Source organism: Danio rerio, chromosome 6 (assembly GCF_052040795.2).
Source record: "Danio rerio strain M-AB ecotype USA chromosome 6, GRCz13ab, whole genome shotgun sequence".
Lineage (NCBI taxonomy): Eukaryota > Metazoa > Chordata > Actinopteri > Cypriniformes > Danionidae > Danio > Danio rerio.
The window spans coordinates 36,534,816-36,552,340 of record NC_141026.1 but is presented as its reverse complement, the minus strand read 5'-3'; the positions used below and the strand labels follow the sequence as shown (position 1 = coordinate 36,552,340).

At 35.5% G+C, this 17,525-nt stretch overlaps 4 long non-coding RNA genes across 4 annotated transcripts in view; 2 read left to right on the top strand and 2 right to left on the bottom strand.

The window, feature by feature from the left end:
- The window catches only part of LOC137490673 (uncharacterized), a 202,150-nt gene that overhangs the window by 144,008 nt on the left and 40,617 nt on the right, over positions 1-17,525 (top strand). The window lies entirely within an intron of this gene.
- LOC141386313 (uncharacterized) overlaps positions 2,531-17,525 on the bottom strand; it is a 147,674-nt gene continuing 132,679 nt past the window's right edge. Inside the window, exons 4-5 of the long non-coding RNA XR_015493859.1 lie at positions 4,507-4,569; positions 2,531-3,582 (exon numbers count right to left, since the gene is read on the bottom strand). This is a non-coding gene — a long non-coding RNA (uncharacterized LOC141386313). The remainder of the gene's footprint in view (positions 3,583-4,506; positions 4,570-17,525) is intronic.
- Positions 13,984-14,975, top strand: LOC147843577 (uncharacterized). Its single transcript, XR_015493855.1, has 4 exons — positions 13,984-14,116; positions 14,291-14,376; positions 14,716-14,758; positions 14,856-14,975. It is a non-coding gene; the product is annotated as an uncharacterized LOC147843577 (long non-coding RNA).
- LOC147843576 (uncharacterized) lies at positions 15,401-16,703 on the bottom strand. Its single transcript, XR_015493854.1, has 4 exons — positions 16,571-16,703; positions 16,309-16,394; positions 15,960-16,002; positions 15,401-15,862 (listed from the first exon to the last, which is right to left on the bottom strand). It is a non-coding gene; the product is annotated as an uncharacterized LOC147843576 (long non-coding RNA).

Sequence of the window (17,525 nt, the reverse complement as noted above, 5' to 3'; positions counted from 1 at the left end):
GAATCTTCAAAAGTGTTATTAAACAGTGTTATTAGATTTATTTTACGCATGAACAAAACTGTGTATTATAAGGATGGTTGACCCAAAACGGATTATTTACTCACCCTCAGGCTTTCTAAGATGCATGTGACTTTTTGGTCTTTTAGTGGAACATTAAAGAAGATTGAGCTGAAACCCTGACTCCTAGTGATGCATAAAATGCAAAAATCCTAACAGGAATTTTTCATTTACATTTTTTAAAACTATCCTATTAAAAGGCATAGTTTAGTCAAAGATTAAAATTCAGTAATCTTTTTTTTCCATTTTTTCAAAGCAAAAATAATTGTTTAGTCCTTGGGGAAAGAAATCTTTAAACTAAAGTTGTTTACTAATGGTCTCTATGTAAACACACTTGCTTATATGTGAATGAATTCCATCATAAAAAGTGATCAATCATATAAAAAGGGAAGACTCAGATTGAACATGCAGCTACTGTATGTCTTCCCAGTGATGGGTTGCAGCCGGACGGGCATCGGCTGCATAAAACAAATGCTGGATAAGTTGGCGGTTCATTCCGCTGTGGCAACCCTAGATTAATAAAGGGACTGAGCTGAAAAGAAAATTAATAAATGAATGCAACTAAGACTTCAGATTAAACATGCAGCTAAATTTATATGGATAAATTTACAATTAATAACATAATAAGGTAAAAAAAACAAAACATTTTTGCTTCTTTTGCAAACGACCGAACAGTTAACTAGACAGTTCAGACAGTTGTTGTTGTCAGGAACAGGACAAACTTTGATCAAACTGTGATAATTTTACAAATGAATACACGTTTTACCTCTAAGACATGCTAATCTGTTTCTTTAATTCATGGTAATAATAAATAATAACAATGAAACAGTAAAACCTGTAATAAATTTAACTTTTTAAATTTAACAAATTTTTAAAGGTTACCATAAGAATATTTTGTTCAGGTTTAAAATTATACAGTGTTACACTTATACAAACCAAAACATTAAATAGCTAATATATTTATATATATAGTTTGAACATATAGGTGTGTGTGTGTGCGTGTGTGTGTGTGTGTGTGCATGCGTGCGTGCGTGTTTGTGTGCGTATTTTTTATTTTTTATTTTTTATTTTTACCTTATAAATAGTCTTCCTGGGATTGCCCATGTGGGGCCCACCTGGATTTGCCCGTGTGGGAATTCCAGCCACCTAGTTTTGACCCTCATAATCATCCTATATGGGATTTTTGTTACATGTTTAATTGCCATGCTTATACTGAATCCGCTTGGGTTTGCCTATGAGGCATCTAAAACCATGGTAGATCCATATTTTGTGTTAACATTTTTGAATTATCACGTAATAATGAATAAAACTGTCTAAGTGCACACACTTAAATCAGATAAAATATATAATGGCTACACACTGTATATAGGCTATATTTATATAGAAACAATGTTTATTTATATGTTTACTGTTAAATAATGTTGTATTGTATTCGTTTAAAGTGTGTGTTACACACCATTGAGAATATTGAGCTGTTTACTAAATTAAAATCGTAAATGGAATCAAAATCACAATTTCAGAAAAATCACAATTAGATTTTACCTTCCTTTTTCCCTCCTTAATAAATGCATAATTTTTATTACAAAAAAAAAAGTAAAAAAAAAGTGTGTGTGGCATAATGTACAGCTGTATTTGACCATCTATATATTGAGAGTCTATATGTTAGACCAGGGATTCTCAATCTTTTTCATCTCAGGGCCCACCTCCCAATTTTTTGAAGGCGCACGTCTGACATTTTTAAAAAAACTGATTGTTTAAAGAAAGATGCTTATTTTAAACCTTTATTTATACATCTCATTTGCTTATACTATTATTATCTTATTTTTATACAGCATTTGATAAAAATCTTAACTCAACTAGTTTATACATATAATATATAATATTTGGGCCTTTTCTTTAATAAATGAACCTGTACAAGACAAAGATGACAAAAAAAAAAAACACACTCAGAGGAAACCTACACAAGTGCAGAGACAACATGCAAACTCCACAAAGAAACGCCAACAGACCCAGCAGAGGCTTAAACCAGCAACTTTCTTGCTGTGAGGCGACAGCACTACCTACTGCGCCACTGCGTCGCCACAATATAATACAATTTAATTAAATATACTACATTTCTGCAACAATATCTCCTTTTTTTCAGTTAGTGATACATTTGATATGTGACAAATGTTGTTGATGTGTGTATTGGGAAGCATATTGACAACTGGTAACAACTGGAAAGGAATGTCAGTATTGTTTAATCAGGCTTTAAATTAGTTTAAATCAAAGATATAATAATGGTTTGGATCACACTTCATTTTAAGGTACAATTTTCGCTATTACCAAACTGTTAACTAAGACTTTCAGCACTATAAAGTACCCATTTGCTGTTTAATGATAGTCATTAAGATAGAAGTTAGGTTCAGGTATTGGATCAAATTAGGGATAAGATCATGCAGAATGTCAGCTTTACAATTAATAATAAACAAGCCAAGGCAAGGCAAGGCAAGTTTATTTATATAGCACATTTCATACACAATGGCAATCCAAAGTGCTTTACATAAACAAGAATAAAGTTAAGTAAAATAAAAATAAAAACAAATAATAAAAATGCGTAAAAACAAAACAAAACATAAAAACAGGTAAAATGTGATATAAAAGAATGAAGAAGAAGAGAAAACATGATAGTGCAATCAAACAGAGAATAACCTAATAATATGCATGCTAATAAGACATTGGTGATAAATGATTCCTATATTATACTACTTGTATCAAGGAACTTGTTGGTGAACTCTATTTAGTTTGTTAAATTGCTCTAATTACTGTAAGTGGTTGTGGTCTCTTTTATTTTGGGCCTTCCTAAAAATGATCTTTTGTGGGTTGCAATTCAAACTCATTTAAATAACATAAGAAGTCAATTATGAAACTTTTCCTTTTTGTGTGCACAATCCCTTTAACTGCTTGTGGAATTGAACACGACCCAATACTCGTGATAAAACATTAATGAAAAGCAGGTCATTGCATCACTCACTGCAAAACAATATTGTCATTCAAACATTAAAAAGTGTTCCATACCAAGCAGGAAAGCATGAAACCAACCAGTAACCATTATCAACTCCAACTCAATCTGTAAGCTGCCCTCACCATCTGCCCTGCTGGCACTCATTAATGGATATGCATGAAGAAGAGCTGCAGTGGAATCAGATTGAAGGAGAGAGGGAGAGCATAATGCAGACACAGATGCTGCCATGAAAAAAAAGCGAAAGGACCACACGAGACAACTCATCCTCTATGGTATGGCTCTATAATAGCTCACTAATGAGTGTTCTGACTTCGAGTCTGTGAAAAATGAATAAGCCTACGCCTGTGCCCTTAAATTGCAGCATGCCTAGCCAACATAATGAAACCCTTCTCAATGACATCTGCCATCGTTTCATACTTTGTGAGCGCTCACTGCGAGGAAGAGAGGACAGTTTTACCACCTTCATTATAGATGAGGCCTTCCCTCACTCACAGAATGATCACAAAGGGATTCCTAAAGACCTAAAGACTACAAAAAAAAAAAAAAAAAGGTTGGTAATCTGATTCTGATTGTGTGAAGAAGACAATAAATGACACATATTAGAGTAATAATGTACAAATCCATTTATTTGGGCTGTCAAACTCAACTGAACTCAACTAAAATTGACTTGACTTGATTTGACTTAACATAACTTAACTTCTTTATTCATTCATTTTCTTTTCGGCTTAGTCCCTTTATTAATCATGGTTAGATATCTTTTGTATTATATTCCACACCATAAATACTGCCTCCAGTTGTATAGAAATTGCTAAATTCTCTTCTATTCAGCTGTGTTTAATCTGTTATAAACAAAGCTCCTTTGCTATGTGCAATATAAATATAATATAAATACACTGAAATATTTCAGTTTATGGCTCGATTATTTATTTACATAGGTTTGGGTCAAAAAATTATTGTCTTTACTCAGCAGCTGAAATGCACTGAATGAACTAAAAGTGTCAGTAAACATGTATAAAATGTCAAAATTTAGATTGGAAACAAATAAAAGTTTGTGGCAAAAAATGCGAGCAAAACAAATTAATGTTGACTAAATCCAAAATAAACTAAAGCAAAACTAAATCTGTTAATGCTCTAGTGATTATAATGATTAAATAATAAATGCAACAATGACCTATCGCATAAGTAAATTAACATTTTAAATATAACCTCGGGGAAAAGTCTATTTTAAATTGTACACCAATATTAAAGGTTTATTTACTGTATTTACACTGTACTAATTTCATAAAAATGCACTTGGTGGGCATATCTTCTTCACTGTCATCTTTTGAAGATATTTTAGAAGGTGTTTGTATATATATATTCATTATTAATTATCATTATTTTACAAGTGTCAGTAATTTTTGAAAGATCTAATAAATGTGATGGATGACATCTTAAAATTTTACCTTCTCATCTGCTGGAAAATACAACCCGTGATATATTTGGCACTGATGACTCTCCAGCACTTCCTAAAAACAAATAAAGAGAGAGCTTCAATTACTATCACAGTGAAGGATGGATTCCCTCAAAGAAAGCCATCATTTCAGGCCTCAGCATTAGATTACGTTTGACTGTGATCAATGGGCGGAAGTCAATGACTTTGTCATAGCTGGATGTGATAGGCCTGGGGACATTTATTACCGGTTCCTCCCAATTTTTCACTTCAAAGGAATCACCTCAACTTTTCTATCAAGTCATATCTCATAGAAACTTAGATAGTTCTACACCTCCAGCCCTTTCAAAAACTCCCAGCTTTATTGGGCAGCTTTTTTTTATTGCTCTCAGGAATGAGATGTCAGAACATGAAATGGTGAAGCGTGCAACAGCACAATAGGTGCATTAGGAGCAAAAGTGAAGATTTTCAATTGCAAAAAATAATAATAATAATAAAAATGGAAAGAAAGTACAGAGCAGCTTTATAATATCCTCTTGAAGACCAACAAATCTATTTTTGGGGATCTGGGAGTGCTTCTTTTGTTAGACGTTTAACTTCAACAGACAATCCTGCGCCTCCACCAGTGGGCAGATTGTTCTGCCCCACTTCTCTAACATTTTCTGAGGACAAACAGAATGGAAGGTGTTGGAGGGCACTTCTGTAGCATGAAATGTTCAACCTTTTTTACTCTGATGGAGACATGAAGCCTCTTAGGCCTGCCAAAGTGGCAGATTCATGTTGCCGACACTATACCAACAGCTCCTGAAGCACTTTTCACTTTGAAGGACGATGAATCATATGATTCATTCGTTGCCACAAGAAAATTATGTAATTCAACTTCCACACTTTAAGGTCGGCCTGTTTTAATGCACAGATTTTGCATATAAAACCACACATATCTGTTCTCAAATCAGCTGTGGGCTTCAACTGATCACAGTTTCATCTCTTAAAGTGTTGATCCAAAACCTCAAGTCTAGGCACTCAAGGTTATATAGACGTGTATAATAGACATGGTGGCCTGGCCAATCATGTTATACTTCTATTCCCCTTGGGCTCTCTAAGCGCCAGGTTACTGCGATGGGGTCCAACTGGTAACACGATTTCAGTCAGCAAATGTTTCTAAATCCAATTCTCTGTGTCGAGGCCCTTCAGGGACCGGCTGATGAAAAACACATCAACATCAAGTCTCTGAAATATGTTTGTCGACACAGGCCCCACAGAGAGGCTTTCAGCCCATTTGTTCACACCGCAACACTTTACATTTGTCCGCGAGGCAATAAAGGAGGAGCTTGTCATTGACATAACAGTCTATCACACTGCACTCATTAAGGATACCAAACCTTGCATGTTCCAATATGACATGCAGAGATAAACACTTCCTGTGCCGTTTTTGTCAGTCCTTAGGGGCATCTACAGCAGCATACAATTCATGCGTGCATTTATGTAGAAACCGTCGAACTCAGTTTAGCTCATTTTCTCGATGTGCTTTCACCTTCCGCTGTCAACCTTCAACCATTTTTTCACTCATCTCACCCAGTGTCACATTAACCTCAAGAAACCAGCAAAAATAATGGAGTCGGAGGAATGATGGTGACACAGTGTTATTACAGCTGTCTCTCAATTACTAATAAGGCTCACGGAGCAAGGGGTGAGCTTATTAGACAGTCCTGCCACTCATTTAGGATGCATAGTATATCATCAGCAGCCGCTTAGTCAGGTGACAATAAAAAGCTTTGTCTGATTGGTCGGTTCACGGTCCAGTGGCTGCAGGCGACAGTGTGGCACAAATGGAATCTATTATGTTTTTTTTTTTTTCCAGACAGAGGCGGAGCAGAGCAGTGTGAAGACGACTGTGACTGACAGAGTTTCTAACAAGCAATTAACCGCAGTGACCCGCTGCTGGCTAAACTGTGCTTTTGACTTTGTGTCACACCCATTACATACTCAAAGATCCACTGTAATAGATCACACCGCCTAGGGAGTCATTTAGGCGCTTAGTTTTAGTCGCTTGAATTACATACAAGTAGACAGAAATCAGTGCAGGATTTTACATCACATCAGACATCCAGGGCTTTCTGAGAATGTCTTCATTTGAGTAATTTTCCAGTGTATTAGTAAGATTTGAGCATTTGAAGTAATAGAAGTTAAAACTCACAAGCACAATATGACAATATTTATTTTTATTTTGCATTTTGTTGCATTTTAACTTTAAGTTTTCTCATAACTGTTAAAAACTTGTGCTTTAAAACAATTTAACAGGCCTTACATATTGTAAAAAAATCATTTTTTTACTCTGTTTATTTTGTTTTTCTTCAGAAAAAAACGCTGTAAAATAAGGGCTGTAAATTACAGACACTTACCGGAAAATAATGGACATTAAATTACAGAAATTTCCTTGAATGAAAATTTTCTGGTAAATTTCTGTAATTTACATTCTGTTATTTTACTGTACATGTCTGTAATTTAACAACCTTTATTTGACTCTAGCTGCCAGAAAAAAACGTAAAATAAGTTGTTGTTTTTTTTTGTACAGTGCAGTCAGTCCATTGTACTGACCTTATTCTTTAATGTAAGATCGGAAGCATTGGAATCTAATTGTCTTGAGACTTCCAGTATCATTTACTTACATAATTTTTTTAGCTACTTAAAAAAAAACAGCCCGTTATGTTGCTTGACCCTGCAGACTGGTATTTCTAATTATTTTATGTTTTATTTTTATGTCGTATTAATGTTAAAAAAAAAACCACTTTTTTGAATAGCTGGTATAGCTTGACCATTTACTCATAGGCAAATGAATCAGAAGTCTTAAAAAATCACCAGAAAGAGCTTACTTTCACATTGCAGAATAAGGTGAATATTAAAATGCTCTCCCCCATTGATAATTAATTTAAATAAATGCTGTAATTAATTAAACAAATGTGATTTTTTTTCATTCATTCATTTTCTTTTAGATTTGTCCCTTTATTTATCAGGGCTCGCCACAGCGGAATGCACTGCCACAAACATGCAACTCTACACAGAAATGCCAACTGACCCAACCGGGACTCGAACCAGCGAATTTCTTGCTGTGAGGTGACAATGCTAACCACTGAGCCACCAAGTTGCCCCTAAATGTGGTTTTATCAGATCTAAAGTAAGCAGAATACAGAATAACTCCTGGTCAAATGTTGCCTAATCAAACATCACTAATAGATTTAACTTGTCGGTGCTAGTAAATAACCATGGTAAAAGCAGCATAATCATGGCATAAACAATTTGAATTAAAATAATTTCAATTGAACATTAAAGGTTAAAATTATATCTAAATATAAAAATATAAATAATTGCAAAACCAAATTAATGCAACTACAATAATTTAACAACAAATAACATTACTCATAACAGCAGCAAATTAGATGCTATTATAAAATAATATAATTTTTATCTTAATATAGATTAAGATAAGGCTGTAACAGGGCGAAGCAGTGGTGCAGGTAGTGCTGTCGCCTCACAGCAAGGAATTCGCTGGGTCACTGGTTCAGAAATCAGAATACAGAAAACATCCATATAGCGTTTTTGTGTGTAGTTTGCATGTTCTCCCAGCATTCGCGAGGGTTTCCTTTGGGTGCTCCGGTTTCCCCCACAGTCCAAAGACATGCAGTACAGGTGAATTGGGTAGGCTAAAGAGCAAGGAAGGGTATCCGCTGCTAAAAACATGTGTTGGATAAGTTGGCTGTTCATTCCGCTGTGGTGACCCCAGATTAATAAAGGGACTAAGCCGAAAAAAAAAGTGAATGAATGAATGAATGCAAACTCTTTAATTGTTTAGGAAAATACATTTAAATACAATCTGAGAATTCATAGCAATGCAAGTGAATCTCTCAAAGTTCTTCAACCTTATGAGATCAGAAACCCTTCATGAACTCAACGTTGAATCCTGTAAACAATTCATTATGTATCAGGAAGTAAATCTGTACTTAGTCAGAGAAACATCCTTGATCAAATAGATATTATATTATTATTTAAATTTTATGATGAAACTAAATTACAAATTTGATTTGCTTTTTAGATATTAGAAAATGTCTCTCGTGTGCAAGAGGCCCATGCAACCCTGAGAGGATTTTCTTGTTCACTCTGTAAAACAAGGTTGCAGTTGGCTTACACACATTCGAGCCCATGTTCAAATTTGTTGCTGGATCGACTCAGTCAGTTACAGAATCAGACCAAGTAAATGGTGTATTATCAAAAAAATGCTATATGGTTATTTCGTAAACATGCAAGTTTGACCAACTATTTTTTTTTAAATACATGTGCTAAGGACTGTGGTCAATATCAATAGTGCATTAGGTCAATGAACAGTAGAAGTAATGGCTAATTCTTTAGATAATCTGATCGTTTACAAAAAAATGTATATATATGTATGTGTATATATATATATATATATATATATATATATATATATATATATATATATATATAAATATATAAAATAAAATGCACCCATTCCAGATATGTGAGTCCCATCTCACACTTATACACAACAATTATGGTATAAATGCAGCACTGCAACATAAAAAAGTGATCAACTTACATTGTCACTCACCAATTTTATAATGTTTTCATCAGCTGTAAATACGGCAATCTTTTCTCCTATAAGGGCTTATTATGTGGTCTCTGTCGCCATCTTGTGGATGAACAACATCAAAGGTCTATGCTCTGCTCAATGACAGGCTGATGGATGCCAATGTGCTGTATCTCATAAATAACTATTTAAAATAGGCACTATCCTTATAAATGAACTGAATGCAATCTAAACAACTACATTCTCGACTAAAAAGCCTCAAAATTACATTATGTTGTCCAACAGCAGCAATATTTGGCAAACTGTAGTGAGTTTTTAGATCTGCTTTCACTTTATGTGGGCGGAGTAATAAGGGTGAGAAGGCTGAGCGAGTTCTGCAGAATATCACATGGTTGTCAGCCAATCAGATTCGAGAACCAAAAAGAACTGTTGTATGAACATACATAAATGCATGCATGCTGTACACACACACACACACACACACACACACACACACACTACATGATGCTTAGTGACATTGACAACTACTGGCCTGCCTTTCATAATTCAGTGTTTTTTGTTTGTCCTTTCTGCAGATCCATATGAATGTGTATCTGTTGATCGATTTTTTCAATACATTTGACTTTGAAAAGTAGTTATTTTACAGTTCTTTAGGTTCTTCGTTACTATGAAAGTCCATCATATACATGTGTTTTAAAGCCATTTCGATTTAAATGGAGCCACAGTTTTACACAGAGCACACAAAATACACACAGCACACATAAAGTCAGCTGTCATGCTGTCAGCGCGTGTTGTGAATTAAATTACATTTTCGTCTACATTTTGTGCTTAAACTGTCAAGGTTATGTCAAAAACACATACATAAACATCACAGTTGGTTACGTCTGCGAACATAAGAAACTGTGAAAGGAATCAAATTGATATTAGATTTATATTTTAAAATGCCTGCAGTGATATATAGAGCATTGAACCACAATAAGGCTTTGTATATGAATTAGATTGCAAAAGCAAAACAGAAAATCACTCACCGCTCTAGACTGAATAACTTTACTAGATTCATTTTTTTTTCCTTTCTCCAGTTTTACATTACATTGGGCAGCACTCCTTGTTGGTTTATATTGAGACACCATTCCGGATTTAGGAGAAAAATTACCAAAAAAAAAATTATAATAATAAAAATAAAGCTGTGTTCACTCACTCACCTTCCACTTATTCCCTTCTGTATCAGGGGTCACCACAGTGGAATGAACCACTGCTATCTTAATCATTTAAAACCTTTTAGATGTAAAGGCTAACTCATATAAATTTGTACGTTCTCATTTATAAAATTTAGTCAATTCTCTCATCCCACAATGGGCTATATGCACAGCTAATGTTTTTCAGCCAATAACGAACTTCCGGTAAAAGCTTTATGTGACTATTTTCAAAGTCATAAGATTCCTTCAACCGTAACGATGTTGTGATGTAATTCAAATATAATCAGTTAAGTAGACTTAAGCATCCATTTGGTTGTTAAAGCGAAAAAAAGGGAATAAAAATCGGTGTTAAATTAATTTCCATATTTTAAAGACAGGTCCCTAATAAATAAAGGGACTAAGCTGAAAAGAAAATGAATGAATTTTAAAGATGTGCTGCGGAAACATATAATTTAATGCAGTGCTTCTGGTTTGGTCTGAGACCGTATCTCAACCAGGCAGTAATCATCGTTGTTTTTTTAAGAAATCAGATCTTAAATGCGGCAATGTTGTATGGAACGACAATTCGCCGGAAGCCCTGGGGCTGGCTAACTGAAAAAAAGTCTGTGTTCATCATTAGGAGTGTCAAAATTAATTGTTTCTTCGGTGCACCGTGATGCAGACGCGGACAGTTCGGTATTAGTTCAGTAATAATCATAAACGGTTATTATGTACTGACGTCATTGATCTCATTTGCGCTATGTCGCTGTAGCTTACTATGGCGAAGGAGGCGAGCGCAAGTATTTACAACGCAGAAACTGCACAATTTCTCTGCGTGTGTGTTTGCTGGACAGTCTTTCACTGACACTTACAGCAGATGCTCCTATTTTACTACGTTTGAGAGAATGAAAGTAAACTCCATTTCTCTATCTCTCACTGTGGCCCATTTGACCTGCTGGCATGGCTTTCTAGGCTGTTATAGTGATACTTCTGGATATAGACACAAGCGCGTCACTGCAGAGCTTTCGCCACTGTGTCTATCATGGATCAGCTGTGATTGCTGCTGCCGTTTATCAGTGTCACTCATCTGTGAAGAGCGCCAGTGTGTAAGAGACAATCGCAGCCCTTTCTGTTGAGCGTGTGACCAATTAAAGGGGTGTAAGAACTTGGTAGACGAGGCTTAGAAAGCAAGCGGGATATTTGTATTTGTTTATTTGCTATAAATGCTTGTGTTGTTTAAAGGTACAGTTTATATCTCTGACTGTTTGTATTAAAGGACAAAATTGGATTACAAATAGTATAGACATATATTTATTCATTTTAATACAAGAACTGTTGTGCTGTGAAGAAAATATAAAACTGTGTATGGAAGGCAATGTCAATGCACCGTGATGCACCGAAATATCTAATTGAACCGAATCGATGGCATGATAATCGTAACCAAACCGAACCGTGAGACCAGAGGACGTTCACAGCTCTAGTGTGCATATACCCCATCATGGATGGGAAAGACAACTCCTCCTTTTAAAAAATCTTACATTTTTGTGTTACAGAACATGCACTAACCTGACCAAATCTAAAAGTTATATTTCACAAACTGTGTAACAAACGGTGTAAATATGATTATGTAATTCATTAAACAGTGTTCTGGAGGCAATTAAGAAAAAGATTAAAGGGGTTAATAATATTAATCTTAAAAATGATTACAAAAGTAAAGAACAGTTTTTATTCCAGCCAAACTTCCCTTTTACACAAACTGTGTAAACATAATTATGTAATTCATTAAACATTGTTCTGCAGCCAATCAAAAAAAAAAAAAAAAAATATTAAAAAGGGGCTAATAATATTAATCCACAAAACAAAACACAAAATAATACACAATAATACACAAAATAAAGAACAGCCTGTATTCCAGCCCAATTGAAACAAATAAAAATGAAAAAAAAAAAATAAAAAATAAAATAAAATATATATATATATATATATATATATATATATATATATATATATATATATATATATATATATATATATAAAAAGCTTTTCTTCTAAAATTAGCATTTTTTTCTCAATTGTGAACACAGCAAATTCATCAGAGTTAAATTCTCGGTGTTGAAGCATTTCAGAGTAAAGTGTTGACGTTAAAGAGTTAGATTTTGATAAATGAATATAATAAGAGTTAAAATTGATTTTATTGAATGCGAAATCAAGGAGTTATCTTTTCAACACTTGGTGGTGTTATTTCCAACATCCGGGAATTCATGCAGCCCCAGTCACTGAAGAATTTTCCAGACGCCATTTTCCATCTGAGGTTTAGAACAGCAACTGGTGAGTCAAACTACCTAAATGTTGGTATTTTACTGACTTTCTTTAAGGAAATACAGTTGTAAACATATTGTTAAGTTAATAACTTTAGAATGGAGTGACAATTTTAAACTTCGGTTCATTCATGGTCGTTTGTGTATCTAGCTTAACTGCATTACTATTGACTTCTTTTCAAGAATGTTTTTATATATGCTCACGCATACATAGTGCATAAAAACATCAAATGTACATGTTCAACACATTTCTGTCACGCTTAATGCTATTTTGTGCGTTGTTACCCATCTGTAAAATAAAATCGACACTTCTCCTTTAATTCGAAGCAAACTAGCGAGGGAATCCCCGGAGCCGCCTAGCCAACTCTGCCCGGATGCTAACGGCAACACAGGATGGTTTCCATAAGCTCAGGAAAGTTTCTAAAACATATCTGGTGAGTAAATGAACATGCATACTTGTAAAAGGCTTCCTGACTGAAACATATGATTGTTTGTTATTCGTGTACGTTAATTTGGTTATTTTAAACACCGCGGCCCTTTTAAACTGGTTCATTCGTGGCCGTCCATATAACGTTAGTCCATAGACTCGTGTGATAACGTAACAGTTACGCTTGAATTATATTAAGTGTTGACAACCATTAAAGTCGGAATGTTAACATTATTGTCTTTAAATGACCGCGTTTGCACTTTATCAGACATTTGACGTTACAGAAGTCTCCCGGAAGTTGCGGGACTAACGTTAACGTTATCCCGCAAATGCACAGAGACTCCCAGATGCCCAAGTAGATGCCCGCAAATGAATGATAATCTCCTGGAAATCGCGCGTCTCCCGCCCGGTCATTAAACACTTTGCACACCCCTCTCCACCGCATCCCTCCCAGCTCTTCAGGTACGTCGCGCGCAAGTCACCCCCACCGCTCTTTAGGTACGTCGCGCGCAACTCATCCCGTTGCTCTTCAGGTACCCATCTCTCCCGCTACCTCCCGCAAATCAACTCTGTATCCCCCGAAAATGACTTTTCCCAACTCGGGATGTCTGACGTTAGTAAGTTAGGCTATTTCTGTAGTCAGGAACATCTTAGTCAAGCTTTTTCTCCCACATGATATTGTGCTTAAAACTATAGGCTAAACTTAGCATGTACTGTACACAACATTTCCGTTTTATTAAAGACAATTTAGTGCGTTGTAAACAGCCACCTGTCTGTAAAATTAATCAACTGATTCATATTTGAGCAGCCTAATGATGATAAAGGTTTGATTTGTAGATTTATTATCAATAATCAACATCTGAATCAAAAGATATCTGAAAAAGTGTGAGGCATACTTTGTGATGTTTATCTCTCTTTTATCTGAAGGTTATGCATATGTGTTAGATACTAATGTGTTGTTGTTTTTTAACAGCCACAGTTCTCTATACAATAACACAAGAGCCTGTGACGGTGGCTGATTAGAGACGGATGGTGTATTTCCAGAGTTGGTGAAATGACCAAGCACACCTTCTTGGTCATATGTGGTGATAATAATGAAGGTATGTTTGATAAAGTTCTGTATTTGTTTCACAATAAGCTAAGAGGGTATTAGAGCATTAAAGAATAATGAACGACATGAAGGTGATAAGTTTTGTATTGTGGGTGAACTGTTACTTAAATAATGTTTTGCTCTGCTTTGCACTTTTCCTCTTCTGCTTATCCTAATATTTTAGATTATATTTAGACCTGAAACATCTGCTAGACTCCAGGAAAGGTGGTGTCAATACTGGACCTGAAAGGGCCTAACAAGTTGAATCTGGTAAAGAAACACGCACGCACACACACACACACACACACACACACACACACACACACACGCACACACACATGCACGCACACGCTTACAGAAAACTGTAAGTTTATGAATATTTTTTACACTGTGGCCAATATTTTGGGGAAGTCAGCATCACTAAATGATATAAAAGATTTTAAGCTCCTCTAAATTTTGCTCCAAGTGTTGTGTTAAATTCAGGATTCTGGACAGACAGCTGCCTGTTTTTCCAGTTCTAGCCATAGTGGTTAACCTAATTGTTTTTGGAGATCCAACAGTGATACATGTGTTTTTTTCTACTTTTCCAAATCCTGTCACCTCAACCAGCTGGGAGAGTCAAGTTGTGGATCATCATGAAGATTTTCAAAAGGTGAGTTTAGATTTCTTGAATGTTTTATTTACTTTAAATGTTCTTTTAAATATATCATAGAATTTGATTGCAATTTGTTTTCAAACATTTTTCTTAGTCATGCTGGAGTCTTGAAGAGTTCTTAGATGAGCATCACCCTATATCCGTGCATCAGGAACCACTAGACGAGCGATCAGCAGCTGCTACATCGTCATGGATATAAAGGTCATCCTGTGGCTGGGAAGCACTTCATTCACAGGACATGCTTGATGAGATTTCCTAGCTCCAGTTTGTTTTCACACAAGTTTACAGCATTTGTACACAGCAAAATATGGGGACCCAAAACAACTCTATGGGTGTTAATTTCAACACTTTGAAAGTGTCTCATGGGGTCCACTCAAAACAGAGTTAAATCAACACTTTCAAAAGGGTTGGCACATTGACACCGAAGTAAGGGTTAATTTTAACTCTGGGCAGAGTTAAAAAATGTAACTATATTTAACACCGCCTGGTGTATTATATTGTTATTTTATTCAACTCTCTTGAGTGTAAATATGGTAAAAAGGTCAAATAGACTGTAAATTACAAAAGAAAACACATTTTATTTGAAAACATTCACCACTTCAACAATTCATTCAGTTTTTAAAATGCAACAATGTCAAATATGCTTTAAATGTTTTATTAGTACAGACAGTATCAACAAAATATGTATAACCAGTGCTCAAAAAGGCTGTTTCAGTCCTTTGGTCCAAACTTGATGTGTTATCAGAGCAATTTGAAAGTTCAATATAGCGTCACTCATAGTTTTCTTCTGAACGCATAGTTTTCTTCTGAAATTACATTTTAAACAACTTGGCGTGCAAATCTTTCACTTCTGGTGTTTCCTTGGTCCTCCATATCAAACACAGCAGTTTAAATGAAGGTATAAATGCTGTAAACCTGTGTGAAAACAAACTGGAGCTAGGAAATCTCATCAAGCATGTCCTGTGAATGAAGTGCTTCCCAGCCACAGGATGACCTTTTTATCCATGACGATGTAGTAGCTGCTGTTCGCTCGTCTGGTGGTTCCTGAAGCACGGATATAGGGTGATGCTCATCTAAGAACTCTTTAAGACTCCAGCATGACTAAGAAAAATGTTTGAAAACAAATTGCAATCAAATTCTATGATATATTTAAAAGAACATTTAAAGTAAATAAAACATTCAAGAAATCTAAACTCACCTTTTGAAAATCTTCATGATGATCCACAACTTGACTCTCCCAGCTGGTTGAGGTGACAGGATATGGAAAAGTAGAAAAAACACATACATCACTGTTGGATCTCCAAAAACAATTAGGTTAACCACTATGGCTAGAACTGGAAAAACAGGCAGCTGTCGGTCCAGAATCCTGAATTTAACACAACACTTGGAGCAAAATTTAGAGGAGCTTAAAATCTTTTATATCATTTAGTGATGCTGACTTCCCCAAAATATTGGCCACAGTGTAAAAAATATTCATAAACTTCATAAACAACACTTTTCTGTAAGCGTGTGCGTGCGTGCGTGTGTGTGCATGCGTGTTTCTTTACCAGATTCAACTTGTTAGGCCCTTTCAGGTCCAGTATTGAGGCCACCTTTCCTGGAGTCTAGCAGATGTTTCAGGTCCAAATATAATCTAAAATATTAGGATAAGCAGAAGAGGAAAAGTGCAAAGTAAAGAGCAAAACATTATTTAAGTAACAGTTCACCCACAATACAAAACTTATCACCTTCATGTCATTCATTATTCTTTAATGCTCTAACACCCTCTCAGCTTATTGTGAAACAAATACAGAACTTTATCAAACATACCTTCATTATTATCACCACATATGACCAAGAAGGTGTGCTTGGTCATTTCACCAACTCTGGAAATACACCATCCGTCTCTAATCAGCCACTGTCACAGGGTCTTGTGTTATTGTATAGAGAACTGTGGCTGTTAAAATAACAAGAAAAAAATTAGTATCTAACACATATGCATAACCTTCAGATAAAAGGAGAGATGAACATCACAAAGTATGCCTCACACATTTTCAGATATCTTTTGATTCAGATGTTGATTATTGATAATAAATCTACAAATCAAACCTGTATCATCATTAGGCTGCTCAAATATGAATCAGTTGATTAATTTTACAGACAGGTGGCTGTTTACAACGCACTAAATTGTCTTTAATAAAAAGGAAATGTTGTGTACAGTACATGCTAAGTTTAGCCTATAATTTTAAGCACAATATCATGCGGGAGAAAAAGCTTGACTATGATGTTCCTGACTACAGAAATAGCCTAACTTACTAACGTCAGACATCCCGAGTTGGGAAAAGTAATTTTCGGGGGATACAGAGTTGATTTGCGGGAGGTAGCGGGAGAAATGAGTACCTAAAGAGCAATGGGATGAGTTGCGCGCGACGTACCTAAAGAGCGGTGGGGGTGACGCGCGCGACGTACCTGAAGAGCTGGGAGGGATGCGGTGGAGAGGGGTGTGCAAAGTGTTTAATGACCGGGCGGGAGACGCGCGATTTCCGGGAGATTATCATTCATTTGCGGGCATCTACTTGGGCATCTGGGAGTCTCTGTGCATTTGCGGGATAACGTTAACGTTAGTCCCACAACTTCCGGGAGACTTCTGTAACCTTAAAAGTCTGAGAAAGTGCAAACGCGGTCATTTAAAGACATTACTGTTAACATTCCGACTTTAATGGTTGTCAATGCTTAATATAATTCAAGCGTACGTTATCACGCGAGTCTATGAACTACGGTATAT